The sequence below is a fragment of the Thamnophis sirtalis genome, unplaced genomic scaffold (genome assembly GCF_051295495.1).
Source record: "Thamnophis sirtalis isolate CommonGarterSnake01/CBP01778 unplaced genomic scaffold, rThaSir2_p1.2 scaffold_2, whole genome shotgun sequence".
In the NCBI taxonomy this organism is placed as follows: Eukaryota; Metazoa; Chordata; class Lepidosauria; order Squamata; family Natricidae; genus Thamnophis; species Thamnophis sirtalis.
This window is the reverse complement of record NW_028261382.1, coordinates 119,518,184-119,531,916: the sequence shown is the minus strand read 5'-3', so window position 1 is coordinate 119,531,916 and position 13,733 is coordinate 119,518,184. Positions and strand designations below refer to the sequence as shown.

Here is a 13,733-nt window from a genome sequence, read left to right as displayed (position 1 = left end):
GATCTTTCCCTTAAGATAGAAAGAGATACAGTGTTATTGTTGGCTGCACCCCTGCAGTTCATAGAAAGAAGCAGCATGTTCCAAGTGCCTCTTTCTTTTCTATATTAATGTATTTTCCTATGTTTTTTCTATGCATTTCCCCCACGTTTGTTCACATGCAGTACAAAATATTTTAAAGAGCCCCAAGAAGATAGTGGAATTTCATGTTGATGGAAGTTCTCTAAAAATGCCAAGAAAATGCATTTGCACTTGAAAAGAAACGAAATATTGATTTCAAAATTCTATAAATTCCATTTGACTTTCTGCTTTGATTCAGAAAAACCCTCCCTTGAGGCCCAGCAATCAATAATTAAATACTTTAAAATGTGAGGAGGACACATTTCACAGAGAGGGATCAAAGAAAAATAGGTGGGGTTGTGCTGTCAACAGAGCATCTCTTCATTAATGGGAAACCACACTTCTATGCAAGGAACAGTCAATCAAGGGAGAGAACTAGTTTCTGCTTTTTTATATATACATAAAAAAGGAAGTCTGCTAATGTAAATTATTTGCACAAGAAAAAAGGATTAACAATGGCTAATTGTTGTTTAAAGGTTCATAGCATAGTGTTTGTCTTTATGAAATTATATAACTTGCATCCCAGTGGTGCCGAATGTAGCATCCTTTAACTATGTGAAACTTTAAGCAACATTACACGACAAGTTCATTACTCGTCTTTTTCTTTAATTTGTGCAATATGGCCTCTTGCTTTAAAGAAAAAAGGCAGGTCCTCATTCAGTAAATGCCTTATCGACTATTCTACAACAGCTTCTTGAAGACTATTGCTTTAAGTGTAATTCAATATTTGAAGGCACAGTTTGATGTAGAACCACACTGCAGGTGACTGGGTGGGTGGGGGAATTATTCAGTTAAAAAAATGGCCTGGGTACCATTTTGAATCAAAGGCATGGGCTTGACTCAGACTAGTGTGAAAAGAATGAAAGGCACCCAAAAAAGTTTATTTCTGTCTGCTTCCTTGCAGCACTATTTATTATAGTGTATAGTTGTGTTAACCCCTGATAAAGTGAAACTAACCTTTAGATGACCCTTTCTATTAGTTCCAACTGTTTTGGATGGAAACTTTGAACATTCATATTTGGGTGGGTTTTTCAAGCCTTATCATTGGTTAAGACCAGTGGTGGGATTCAAATTTTTTTATTACCAGTTCTGTGGCTTGGTGGGTGTGGCTTGGTAGGCATAGTAGGAGAAAGATACTGCAAAATTGTTATAACCCAGCAACAGCCTGTGCTGCGTTCTAATTGGTCGGGCGAAGCACAGCCTGTGATTGGTGGTTGTAATGACAGTTAAATGACAGTTGGTACCTGAGAGTATAAATACTGTGACAGTTGTAACACATTCTGAATCGCTTGTCACCTACTAATAAACATCTTACTCTCTGATCCATGGCTCCTGCGTCTTCCCTCACGATTTAAAAAAAATCTTCATTCCCACCCCATTCCAGGGGATGATTACTGCAAAATTCCAATGTCCTTCCAATCAGCTGGGACTCAGGAGGCAAAGAATAGATGGGGCAGGGCCAGTCAGAGGTGGTATTTACTGGTTCTCTGAACTACTCAAAATTTCTGCTACCGGTTCACCAGAACTGGTCAGAACCTGCTGAATATCACCTCTGGTTAAGACCCTGTGGGCCCAGAGTATAAATTACAGGCATTTGCCTGCTGTTCCTCAGTTCCAGTTTTGAGTCAATAAATGTTTTTGTAGCTATGCTGGTCTGGTTCTTGCATACTGAAGCCTACTACACAATAATACTTGCATCACAAGTATGATTCAAACTAATCTCTGGTATAGGAGTCTTGTTAAGATGAAGAACCAGCATGGATTCTGCTAAAGAAATTCCTGCCTTTTTGGAGAACTTCAACAGAGGGAGATCAAACAAACAATTTGATAAAAGTATCTTATATGTATGAATGTACATTGCTGGAGTTAAAGACTATAGCACAAAATGTAGGGATCCAGCAGGAGTCATCCAACAGGACCAGTATGATGTTCTGATGTTATATCTGAAAAGAAAACAATTCTACATTACAAGTTACTTGCAGATAATGTTCCTGCAATGGAGATTCAATAATAAAGACACCTGAATTCTCCTACTGTTTCGCAGAAGTGTGGAGGTAAGCATAAAATCTTCAGTTAATGATCCATGAAGCTATAGCAACTCTGATAGCATAAAAAAGAGTAACTGTAGCATTCATGGATTTTAGGTGATTCTTGTCCTATACTAGAACAAAGAAAAGGTCATAATCATGACCCTTAAGATGACATATGAAAGCAAATGCTTAAGTCTTTCTCCATAGCTTACCATGAGGGCAGCACTTAACATAGTTTATTTCATAACCAACCTCTCTTAAAAATGTCCCTGAATGTGGGGAAAAACTGATTTAGCATATCATATGTAGGAACTGCTAGAAATGGTTGCAAGGAACTCTAAAGATAGTGCTTTAAATCTCTTATAAACTTGGTATAACCAGGCCAAAAAAATAGTACAGGGAAGATAACTCTTGTCATGACTGATATGTTGAAATAATTGTACCATATATCTGCTGGTGTATGGTTTCTCTGCATGAGGTAGGCACAAAATAATATAGATGAATACGCTATGAAGAGGATAAGAACACTTACACACATTTGTGATATATGTTTTATCTTGCCTCCAGACTAATGTCTTGTCTCCAGACTAGTGTGAGAAGAATGATAGGTACCCGTAAAGGTTTATTTCTATCTGTTTCCTTGCAGACTTCATCTTTTCTTTCTTTTTAAAAAAAAGTATGATTCAGACTAATCTCTGGCATAGGAGACTTGTTCAGATATTTTTGGATGGAAATCCTAACACATGAGAAATGGTGAGCAGATCTCGCTGTCTCCTTTTAATTGCTGATAATGTTGAAGAATCAGTTCCAATAATAGTGCACTTGTCTCGGAAGATTTCACATGTTTCAAAGTCTTCCCAAGATCCTGAATCCAGAATTCCAACTTACATGGATGCCCCTGTGAGTTACCCATCCAACTCACATGGATGCCCTTTGTAGAACAAAGGATTGTAACTGGAAACAATCATGATGTACTTTTGGAGAGGTAATCTTCAGTGATATCATCAATGCAATGTGGATAGCAGAGGGACTGCTCACCCCTTCTCATGTGCTGAATTCTCAATTCTAAAGTATTATCTAAACATGGCTAAAGACATACAGTGCCCATGTATAATCAGAGAAAATTGGAGAAAGCTATCTTGTAAGACTGAGAGTTCTTCAGCTTGGTGCATTCAACCAACATTTCTCATTGGATCATACCTTGTGTCATTATATAGAAACCTTCATCTTTTAGAGGCAGAGTGGAATACAAGTAGAATTACAGAACATAAAATCTGAACAAAGATGATTTCACTCATTCAAGTCTGGCTCTAAGCCAGGGGTATCAAACACAAGACCGACGGGCCAAATCTGGCCGACGATGTGGTTGGATCCAGCCTGGAGAGCCATTCTGGAAAATATAAGGAACCAGCCAACATCACTTTGATCCAGTCTACCCAATGCAAAGATGAAATATTAGATCATCATGTCTTTGGCCCAGTCTACCCAATGAGAAGAGGAACATTGGGCCAGTGTGGCTTTGGCCTGGTCTCCCCAATGCAAAGAGGAAACATTCCATTAGTTTGGGAATTGGCATCAAGCTTGTCATGCCCACCCAGTTGGCCATGCCCGCTCAGCCTCCAGAGGTCAACCACAGCCCTGATGTGGCCCTCAATGAAATTGAGTTTGACATCCCTGCTCTAAGTGAAATAGTATTTTAGATGCACATTTCAAAAGCTTTCCAATGGTATTTCTAGATTTAAATTCAATTGTCTGCAGTCAGCTTTCTTCCAAGAATCACTCATTCCTTGGCTCAATGATACATAGATAACATTCATTTTGGCAAGAATGTCAGTTCTCTAAATCCTGTACGTTGCTTATATATTGACCAAAACTATATTCACTTTCCATTTTCAGAGGAACAAATCCTTTGCATGCCCATCATTAATTCACTGAGCAAAGATAGGCATGTCAACCTGTCAGATGAAAAAGTATCATAACCTCAATTAGCCATTATGCTGTCCTTGCACAAAAGAAAAAAAAGGATCATTTTTTTCACTGAGTAGCTTCCTGATTCCCCGAACGTCAAGCATTCGTGATTTTTTAAAAACAATCTTAGAAGAATCGGAGAAGGGCTGTGTCTGCCCCTCCCCCCCTATACATGCCATTTAGACCAAGATGATGACACATACCATATTCTTAGGAAAAATGTGCAATTTTTCTTTAGAGCAAGATTGGAATGAAAATGTGATTGCTGTATCTTTTTTCCCCCTCTCAGTTTCTCTCTCTCCTCCCTCTGTGTGCGTTTGCAAACCTGCCAAATTAATTCTGAGAGTGTGATATTAAGGCATTTTACAAAGCAGCCCCTGCTTTGATTCAAGGATTTAATGAAGTAGACGTTGTGGGCAAGGGCGAAGGAAGTTGTGCGGTACAGCTGAAACTCTCCTTTTAGTATATTAATAGAATCAGATGAAAATTCAGAGATCTTGAAGTAAACCTGCAGAGTTTCAAAGTCAAGCCAAAGGGTCAGACAAAGAAACAAGGGAAAAAGCAGGATGTTAATTGTGTCTAGTACTTAAATAATATCCTTTTTTAAGGTGCTTTTTCAGGCAATATTTGCTCCTTTGGTTGCATTATACCCTCGATATATGTTTAATTATTCCGTTCCTATAAAGGAAAATATGTGTGGCTCAGGACTGAAATCAGGAATCCTTGAGGCTCTCTGAACTTGGTTGTTTTCTTGCAGATTTCTCCTTACTTAAACCATATAACATCCTCAGTCCTATTGCTAGCTCTGATAATATTACCTAGCTCGGTAATAAAATGTCTACAAGAAAACCACCAAGCTCAAAGAACACTAAAGGCCTCTTATTCCATTCCGTTTGGTTGTAGATGGTTAAGTTACTGTTCGTTGTTTTTGTGTTATATTGCTGTAATTGTTAGCTACAATAGAACAGGGTGTCACTATGTTCAGATGGTAGGTGTAAAAATAAATAAATAAAGAGTTTTGAAAAATAGTTACTGTGCTGTTTGCAGATAAGATACATTGACCTGAGATATATCAAGGTGTCCCCAAAAAGGGGGGATGAAGAACTTTCATGCATAGGTCCAGGAAGAAATATCTATTATATGTTATCCAATCCTAATCATGACCAGGATTGCCCAGATAAAGTATGTGATCTTCCTTCCATCTAATAAGTTTTTCATTGGTGTACATGAAATCCTCCTTTAGTAACTGATTTCCTTCTATCAAGTATTAGAATAATAGAGTTGGGAGGGACCTTGGAGGTCTTCTAGTCCAGCCTCCTGCTTAGGCAGGAAACCCTACACTACTTCAGACAAATGGTTATCCCAATCTCCTCTTAAAAACTTCCAGTATTGGAGCATTCACAACTTTTGGAGGCAAGTTGTTCCACTGATTAATTGTCTAACTGTCAGGAAATTTCTCCTTAATTCTAAGTTGCTTCTCTCCTTGATTAATTATTGGGTAGTCAGCATTTGACCATAGGTGTGCACTTTAGATCCAAAAAAATTAATATGGCAGACACAACCATATGACACATATAAAAAGGTAAGGGGCTTCTATCTCATAATTATGGACAACGTTTTGATTTTTTAAAGCCCCTGCAGACACCCCAATTTTTAATATTTATTTATGGTTCTTTTTAATAGTGTCTTTATTACTTTATAAGAAACTTTAAGTGGATTGTGTGTTCTGGTTTCTAGTCTAGTGCCTTAATCACTAGACCAAACTGGCTCATTTTGGTCCTAATATTAATGCTCTGCCACCTTAAAAACTGGCAGCACTTGAAACTGCATTAGATCTTTGATTACATAGCTACACTGTGAACAGGAGGTGAGGCATCTGAAATATCACATGGCTGCCTGCCCAAACACTATTATCTAACACATCTTGGTTGGAATGAAAATGTGATTTAAGTATCTTACTTGTCTCTTGGTTGGGACTCAGTTGAGAAAATTGATTGGAATCTTTAAACAATCTCCAGACTATGTATTGGAGAGTTGGACTTATTCTTATATTCAGAATAGAGCTGGAAGAGACCTTGAACATTTTCTAGTCCAACACCCTACTCAAGTAGGAGACTGTATACAATTTCAGACAAGTGGCTGTCTAGTCCAATCTCTTCTCCAATGATGAAGCACCCAAAATATGTGTTCCACTGGTTAATTGTCCTCACTGTTAGGAAGTTTCTCCTTAATTCCATGTTGCTTCCATCTTTGATTAGTTTCCATCCATTGTTTCTTGTCCTGCCCTCTGGTGCTTTGGAAAATAAGTTCTTTGTGGCGGTTCTTCAAATCCGGTAATACTTCTATCATGTTACCCATAGTACTTCTTTTCTCTAGACTAGAGGTATCAAACCTGCATCACATTGTCATCACGTGATGTATTGTGACTTTTCCCCCCTTTGCTAAACTGGGGGTAGGTGTGATCAGCACACATGACACCTCCTGCCCGCAGGCTGTGAGCTTGACACCCCCATTCTACACTATTCCTAGTCATTTTCTCTAGACTATATTGTTCTTATATGTTCCTCCTATAGTTCTGCTCAGAATCCTTTGGGATTGGGGCAAGTAGTAAAGACAATTCATAAATAAATAGTGCTTTTCCTTTAAGGGCCCAAGGCAGTTAATATCAAACTGTCTTTTCATGTTACTCTCATAACAACCAACGAAGGGTGGGATTCTACCAGTTCGGACCAGTTCGGGTGAACCGGTAGCTCCGACAGTCAGCTGGGAGTGAACCGGTTTGCTCTGACGATCAGCTGGGCTCACTCACCCATCCTTGCATTTTACTAACCTATATCCTCTTGCGTGGCAGAGTAGATTGCTATGCTTCAGCTGGTTTTCTCCCCAGCAGTAATGTGCAAAGTATGTTTTGTCAAAACTGTGCATGCACGCAAAGCACGCAATTACCAAACTGGTTATTAAACCGGTAGGTTCCCAGCACTGCAATCAATCTTTGATTTCAGCAGAATTGAAAAAGAGAAAGAGACTGGACTAATCATCTCATTACTGACTAAGGTGGACTTGAATATAGATTTCCCAAATCTAGTCTGATATATTTCCCACACATTTGTCTGTCTTCATCCCTTGAGAGAGCTAAACATTTTTTTCTTACTGGGAAGACAACTTTGAATATTTATTTTAATAACACTAAATTCATGTGTGTTGAACCATTTTAGGATTGTTGATTTTTTTTTCTTTGACAGGTTCTTTATGTCGCATGGTTAAAAAAAAGTTACTCATCAAAAATCAAGTATTTTCATTTGACAAGGGAAATGTTCATGTGAAAAACCCACAACAATAAACAGGGGAAATAATAGGTGCGGGAGGGAGACATTTCTTAACTCTGCATTGGGGATTATTAAGGAGAAGGAAGATAAACTAGGGCAATTTACATAAAACAAAATATGAATAATCAAGAAGGAGTGTCTGTTCATAGCATAAGGAACTTATCCATGGGAAATTACTGATTTTAAAATACTGTATATCTTAGCATAAAAAGGGAATGAACAAGGTGAGATAGTTGTGCTTGTTTATTTTTATTCATGGATTTGTTGTCTGTGTTTTGTTGCATGTTTTAACTCTTAAGATTTGGAAGCAAGCATTATAGATCTGTGATTTATTACTTTATACCGATATCTTGTTCACAGATAACTAAAACAGATTTTTTTCTTCATGGTGTTGATGCTCCAGCTTAAGTCTATGTCACGAATACAAATGCTCCAGGAGACAACCTAGGAGAGAAGATTTGTGGTAAAAGCAAGTGTACTAAACAGCCTAAAAAAGAGGCTGTGTGGAATTAAATTTAGAACATCTCTGTTTAAAAGTACAATATGGTGATATCTCGATTGAGCATAATTGCACAGAAGAGTGAGAATTTGTTCTTAGAACTTCAAATTCAAATTGCTTGAAAGCAATTTGAAATTTAAGCAATGAATATAATAGAATACAAAACTGGCAGCTACTTCTTTCTGTATTTATAACTGAGGCTTTGACATTTTAAATGCTAGCAACAAAGCAAAAATGCATCTCCTTTTTTGTTATATGTTAATCGAAAGATACATTTGTTTGAAAAGACAAATTGCTTCTTTTTAATGTCACAAAGACTAAACCCTAATTTTTAAATGCGCAATTCAAGCAGAGCAATGAGAGAGTAATTTGATCAGTGGTAAGGAGAAGTTTCTTAAATTTTGCAGATTCCTACATATTTTCCTTGGAGCTATTTTTTAATCCTTGGAGCATCTATCTTCCTTTGAAGTGTGTGTGTGTGTGTGTATGTATACCTCAAACCTTGGGAATTTAACTAAATTAGATGAATCCACTTAGCCAATAGAGTATTCTGGGAAGCATACTCTGACTTCAATGCAAAAAGCTATATATTTCTGGTTTATCATCATCATCATCATCATCATCATCATCTACTTTATTCATTAAATATGAAACTCAGTCAACTGAGTGTTTAAAAATGCATCACAAATACCATTGACTGGTGCTAATGGTTGATACAGGTTGCTGCCAGCATATACCAAATACTTTCTTAAGATGTATGATGTTCCGAGTTTTTTGAAGTTCCGCTGCTGTTATTGCAGGAAGCTGCAATTTCTTGATGTGTTTTGTAAAATTCTTGTACATAGTACCAAGTGCTCCAATGATAATGGCTATCACTGTTACATGTTTCCATGTTTCCATGTTTCATCAATAGCTATGCAGTTTTTATGGCAAGGTTGCAATAGTTCATAATTTTTTCCAGTTCATCATCATCATCATCATCATCATCATCATCATCATCATCATCATCATCATCATCACCACCACCACCACCACCACCACCACCACCACAACAACAACAACAAGAATAATAATAACAACAACAGCAACAACAACAACTCCACCGTTGCCGGTCCCAAGCCCGGATGAAAAAGGAGGAGGGTTGGGGTCAGATTGGCAACCTGGTCCCGTAAAAAAACCCCGCCAACCCATACAATATGGTGAAAAAAACAAATAAGAATTCCATACCGCATCGGTCGTCACGCGGGTTAACAAGGGCCACGGCGGATGTTGGGCTCCCTGGACATCCGTCGACAAGTGGGCTACAAGTGGACCAGCCAACAAAACGACAAAAAATATAGTGCAGATGAAAACCGTGCCATAATGGCCTGTTACTACAGCTCAAAGCCAGAAAAAAAGAGGCTATTTAAAGCGAATGTATGAATTATGGAAACAACAATATCCAGATTCAAATGTTAGTGAACAACGACTAGCAGATCAAAGGCGATTTATTATACGGAATAAAGTGTTTAGTGACGTTGAACATGAGGAAATTCAGGCAAATTGCAAAACCCAAAAAACAATATCACAAGCGGAAATAAGTGATATTCAAGACACAACTAAAGACATTATAGTAGAACTCCCAGAAGAAGCTCTCGGGGAGGAAATAACATCACCACCACTAGAACCAGTTATCACTGAACCAACTGATGAACTAACTCAAAAACAAAAAGAATTGAAGGATAAGATCATGGAGCATTTTCTGCTTAATGAGGAAAGGCAATGTTTACCATCACTAAAAATTATGCCTAAGAAAATTTTGGCCCCTATCATGCAAATGGTTAATGCAGTGTTTTCAACAATTGAACCGGGATCCATGTTGGAAACAAACCAGTTAATGTACAGCACAGCTGTAATAGTCACTAATCAACTAGGCATTAAAATTAAAGTACCTAGTCACAAAACAGAAAAAGCATCAAAGCCAAAGTGGAAAATCCGTTTAGAACAAAAAAATCAATAAATTAAGGGCAGATGCTAGTAACTTAAAGAACATGCATGAGCAATGGCTTAAAAACAACAAAATCATAGATTGCCTAATCAGAAGATATAGATTGGATACAAGAAACATCAATGAAGCTGTAGAGATTGTAAAACAGCAGATAACAGCAACAGCTGGAAAAATTGAAAGATATGAGGCACAAATCATCCAATATAAACAAAATCAGCAATTTCGATCAGACCAACGGCGTTTTTATCAAAGTCTTAATGTGAATGGTGACACCAAAAGTGAAAAACCAGAAAAACAGGCCACAGTATAATTCTGGAAAGAATTGTGGGAAAATGCAAAGGACTACAACAAGGAAGCAAAGTGGATACATGACTTTGAGAAAAGCATTGGCAACAAACAAATGCAAGTATTAGAAATAACAACTGAGATGGTCAAAAATTGAGTTAAAAAGGTAAAGAATTGGACAACACCTGCAAAGGACCAATTACATGGTTTCTGGCTCAAATATCTGACCAGTTTACATGCAATATTGGCCAGGCAACTGAATGAAATTTTACAAAAGGGCCAAATTGATGAATGGTTGACAACTGGAAAAACATCCTTGATTCAGAAAGATGCAACTAAAGGAACAACACCTGAAAACTACAGACCAATAACATGCTTGCCAACAACCTTCAAATTACTCACAGGCATTATTGCAGATAACATGATGGATTATTTGGAAACAAACAACATCTTGCCAGTAGAGCAAAAAGGCAAAAAAAGAAGGAGCAGGGGCACAAAAGTTCAGCTTCTAATTGATAAAATGATATTAGAAAATTGTAAGAACAGCAAAACAAACTTGAATATGGTCTGGTTTGATTACAAAAAGGCATTTGACTCACTGCCACATAGTTGGATCATAAAATGCTTAGAAACAACTGGCATTAGCAAAAATATTACATCCTTTACTGAAAAGGCGATGAAAGAATGGAGAACTGAGTTGGCAGTAGGGAATGAGATCTACGGAATGGTTAATATCAAGCAAGGAATTTTCCAGGGTGATTCACTTTCACCTCTTCTCTTCATCATCGCAATGATCCCACTATCAGTAATCTTTTAAAAAAATGAAATTAGGCTACCAAACAGCCAAAGAAGCTGAAAAAATTTCACATTTACTATATATGGATGATTTGAAACTCTATGGAAAGTCAGAAATAGAAATCCAATCATTGACAAACACAGTCCGAGTATTCAGCACCGAAATTTCAATGCAGTTTGGCATGGAAAAATGCACCACTGTATCCATAAAAAGGGGCAAAATCACTGCATGTGAGGGAATTGAAATGCCCAATGGCCAATTAATTAAATGCAAAGAAAATGAAGCCTACAAATACTTAGGCATTCTGCAGTTGGATAACATCAAGCATGGAGAAGTAAAAACTATTGTCAGGCGAGAGTACACCAACAGAGTTAGGAAAATTTTGAAATCTAAATTGAATGGTGGAAATACAATCAAGGCCATAAATACCTGGGCAATACCAGTTATAAGATACACAGCTGGTATAGTTAACTGGACACAAGCTGATTTGGACCTTTTGGACCGAAAAACCAGGAAACTAATGACAGTGCACTACAGTTTACATCCACGTGGTGATACTGATAGACTCTACCTGCCCCGAAAATCAGGTGGCAGAGGATTATTACAAGTGAAGCAAACAGTTGAAGAAGAAAAACATGCACTGGCTGATTATTTAAAAGAAAGTCAAGAACATCTATTAATCAAAGTAAAGAACAAAAATCTACTGAAGGCCCAACAGACAAAATAAGAATACAGAAAGGATGTGATAAAATCAAGAATGGAGAATTGGCAGAACAAAGCACTGCATGGCCAATTTCTGGAAAAAATAAAAGATAAAGTGGACAGTGAACAAACTTGGTTATGGTTAACAACAGGTACATTAAAGAAAGAAACAGAGTCACTAATCCTGGCTGCGCAAGAACAAGCTATCCGCACAAATGCCATTAAGGCCAAAATCGAAAAATCCTCTGATGATGCCAAATGCAGACTTTGCAAAGAAGCTGATGAAACTGTTGATCACATACTCAGCTGCTGTAAAAAAAATCGCGCAGACTGATTATAAATTGCGGCACAATTCAGTAGCACAAATGATCCATTGGAATTTGTGCAAAAATTATAATATTAAAACAGCAACAAACTGGTGGCAACATCAGCCTGAAAAAGTCACCGAAAATCAGATGGTCAAGATCTTGTAGGATTTCCATATACAAACCGACAAAATACTGGCGCATAATACACCAGACATCACACTGGTTGAGAAAAATAAGGTCACAATCATAGACATTGCAATACCAGGTGATAGCAGGGTTGCCGAGAAGGAACATGAAAAAATAGCAAGATACCAGGACTTAAAAATCGAAATTCAACGACTATGGCACAAACCAGCAGTGATAATTCCAGTGGTAATTGGCACACTGGGTGCTATACCAAAAGCACTGGAATTACATTTAAAACAGTTAAAAATTGACAAAATCACCATCAGTCAAATGCAAAAAGCCGCACTGCTTGGATCTGCATGCATATTATGAAAATACGTTACAACGTCCTAGGCCCCTGGGTGGGGCCCGACTAGTAACCAATGCCAAATCCGGCGAAACAACTGGCCGCTGTGATACAATTGTATAATAATAATAATAATAATGCCATCTTTTTTTAGGACTACATATAATTATAGTCCCAATAATGCAAAACAATATTTTTCCTACCCCTTCCTTCGCACGCTGTGTCACTTTTAATCCAATTCAATCAGTCAGTCAGTCAGTCAGTCAATCAATCAATCAATCAATCAATCAGAATAGACCTGGAAGGGACCTTGGAGGTCTTCTAGTCTAACCCCTACTCAAACAGGTGACCCTATACCATTCCCCACAAGAGACATAATGGATGAAGCCAGCATCATCTTTGTACCCAAATCCTTTACATTATGGACAATAGTTTTCAGTTATGGGCAGATGCTTTTGTTTAATTGTTTGGAACCTAGAAGTTCATAGGAGTATGGTGATGGTAGAATGTCATTTCCAGAAAAATGAACTTAATCTTTGAACTTTATTTGCTTTTGAGGAGATCTGAGAGTTTGCAGCATCCTCCAAATCCATACCTGGGAGAGATTCTAAAATCTTGCTTTTTCAAAGAATCTATGAAAAAAAGTCCCAATGAAAGCTCGTGAGAGTTTCTGTAAGTTATCCCCCCCACAAAAAAAGCTTTAACCTAATGGTGTATGAAGATTCTGAAATTCCTACCCTTTCCATTAAAGCACAGGAATTAGCTTTGAAGCTTGAGTTTGCCCATATAATTGTTATATTTCTGAAGATTTTTCTACTTCTGTGTAAATGTTTTTAAAAAAAACTTTGTAGATGCATAAGACTTACTTTAGTTATTTCTTTCTGAAATGTTAATTCTTGAGAAGATCCTAAGTAACAAAATTCTAAAGGGGACTTTCATTATAATTCATCTATAATGAGTATACCTTTTTCCTTCCTTAATTGATAATATGAAGATGTTATGAACTGTCATGAAATGGCTTGTCAAAAACTAGCTCTAATTGGCCAGATGGTGAGGACTCTTAAGGGACACTATAATTAAAGTGATACACTATAATTAAAGTGATACACTACAATTGATTCAACATGTTCAGCCACCGTGCCACCCAATTCTATCTAATGTTAGCTCATTCTTTGCTTTCCTAAACATTAGGAATTAATGTTTAATTCTGGCAATTAAAAATTGAGGAAAGAAATAGTAGGAG

General features: G+C 37.4%; 1 pseudogene; it reads left to right on the top strand.

Annotated features, from left to right (window-relative positions):
- LOC148049145 (uncharacterized) overlaps positions 1-12,595 on the top strand; it is a 58,130-nt pseudogene extending 45,535 nt beyond the window's left edge.
- The last annotated feature ends 1,138 nt before the right edge of the window (positions 12,596-13,733 follow it).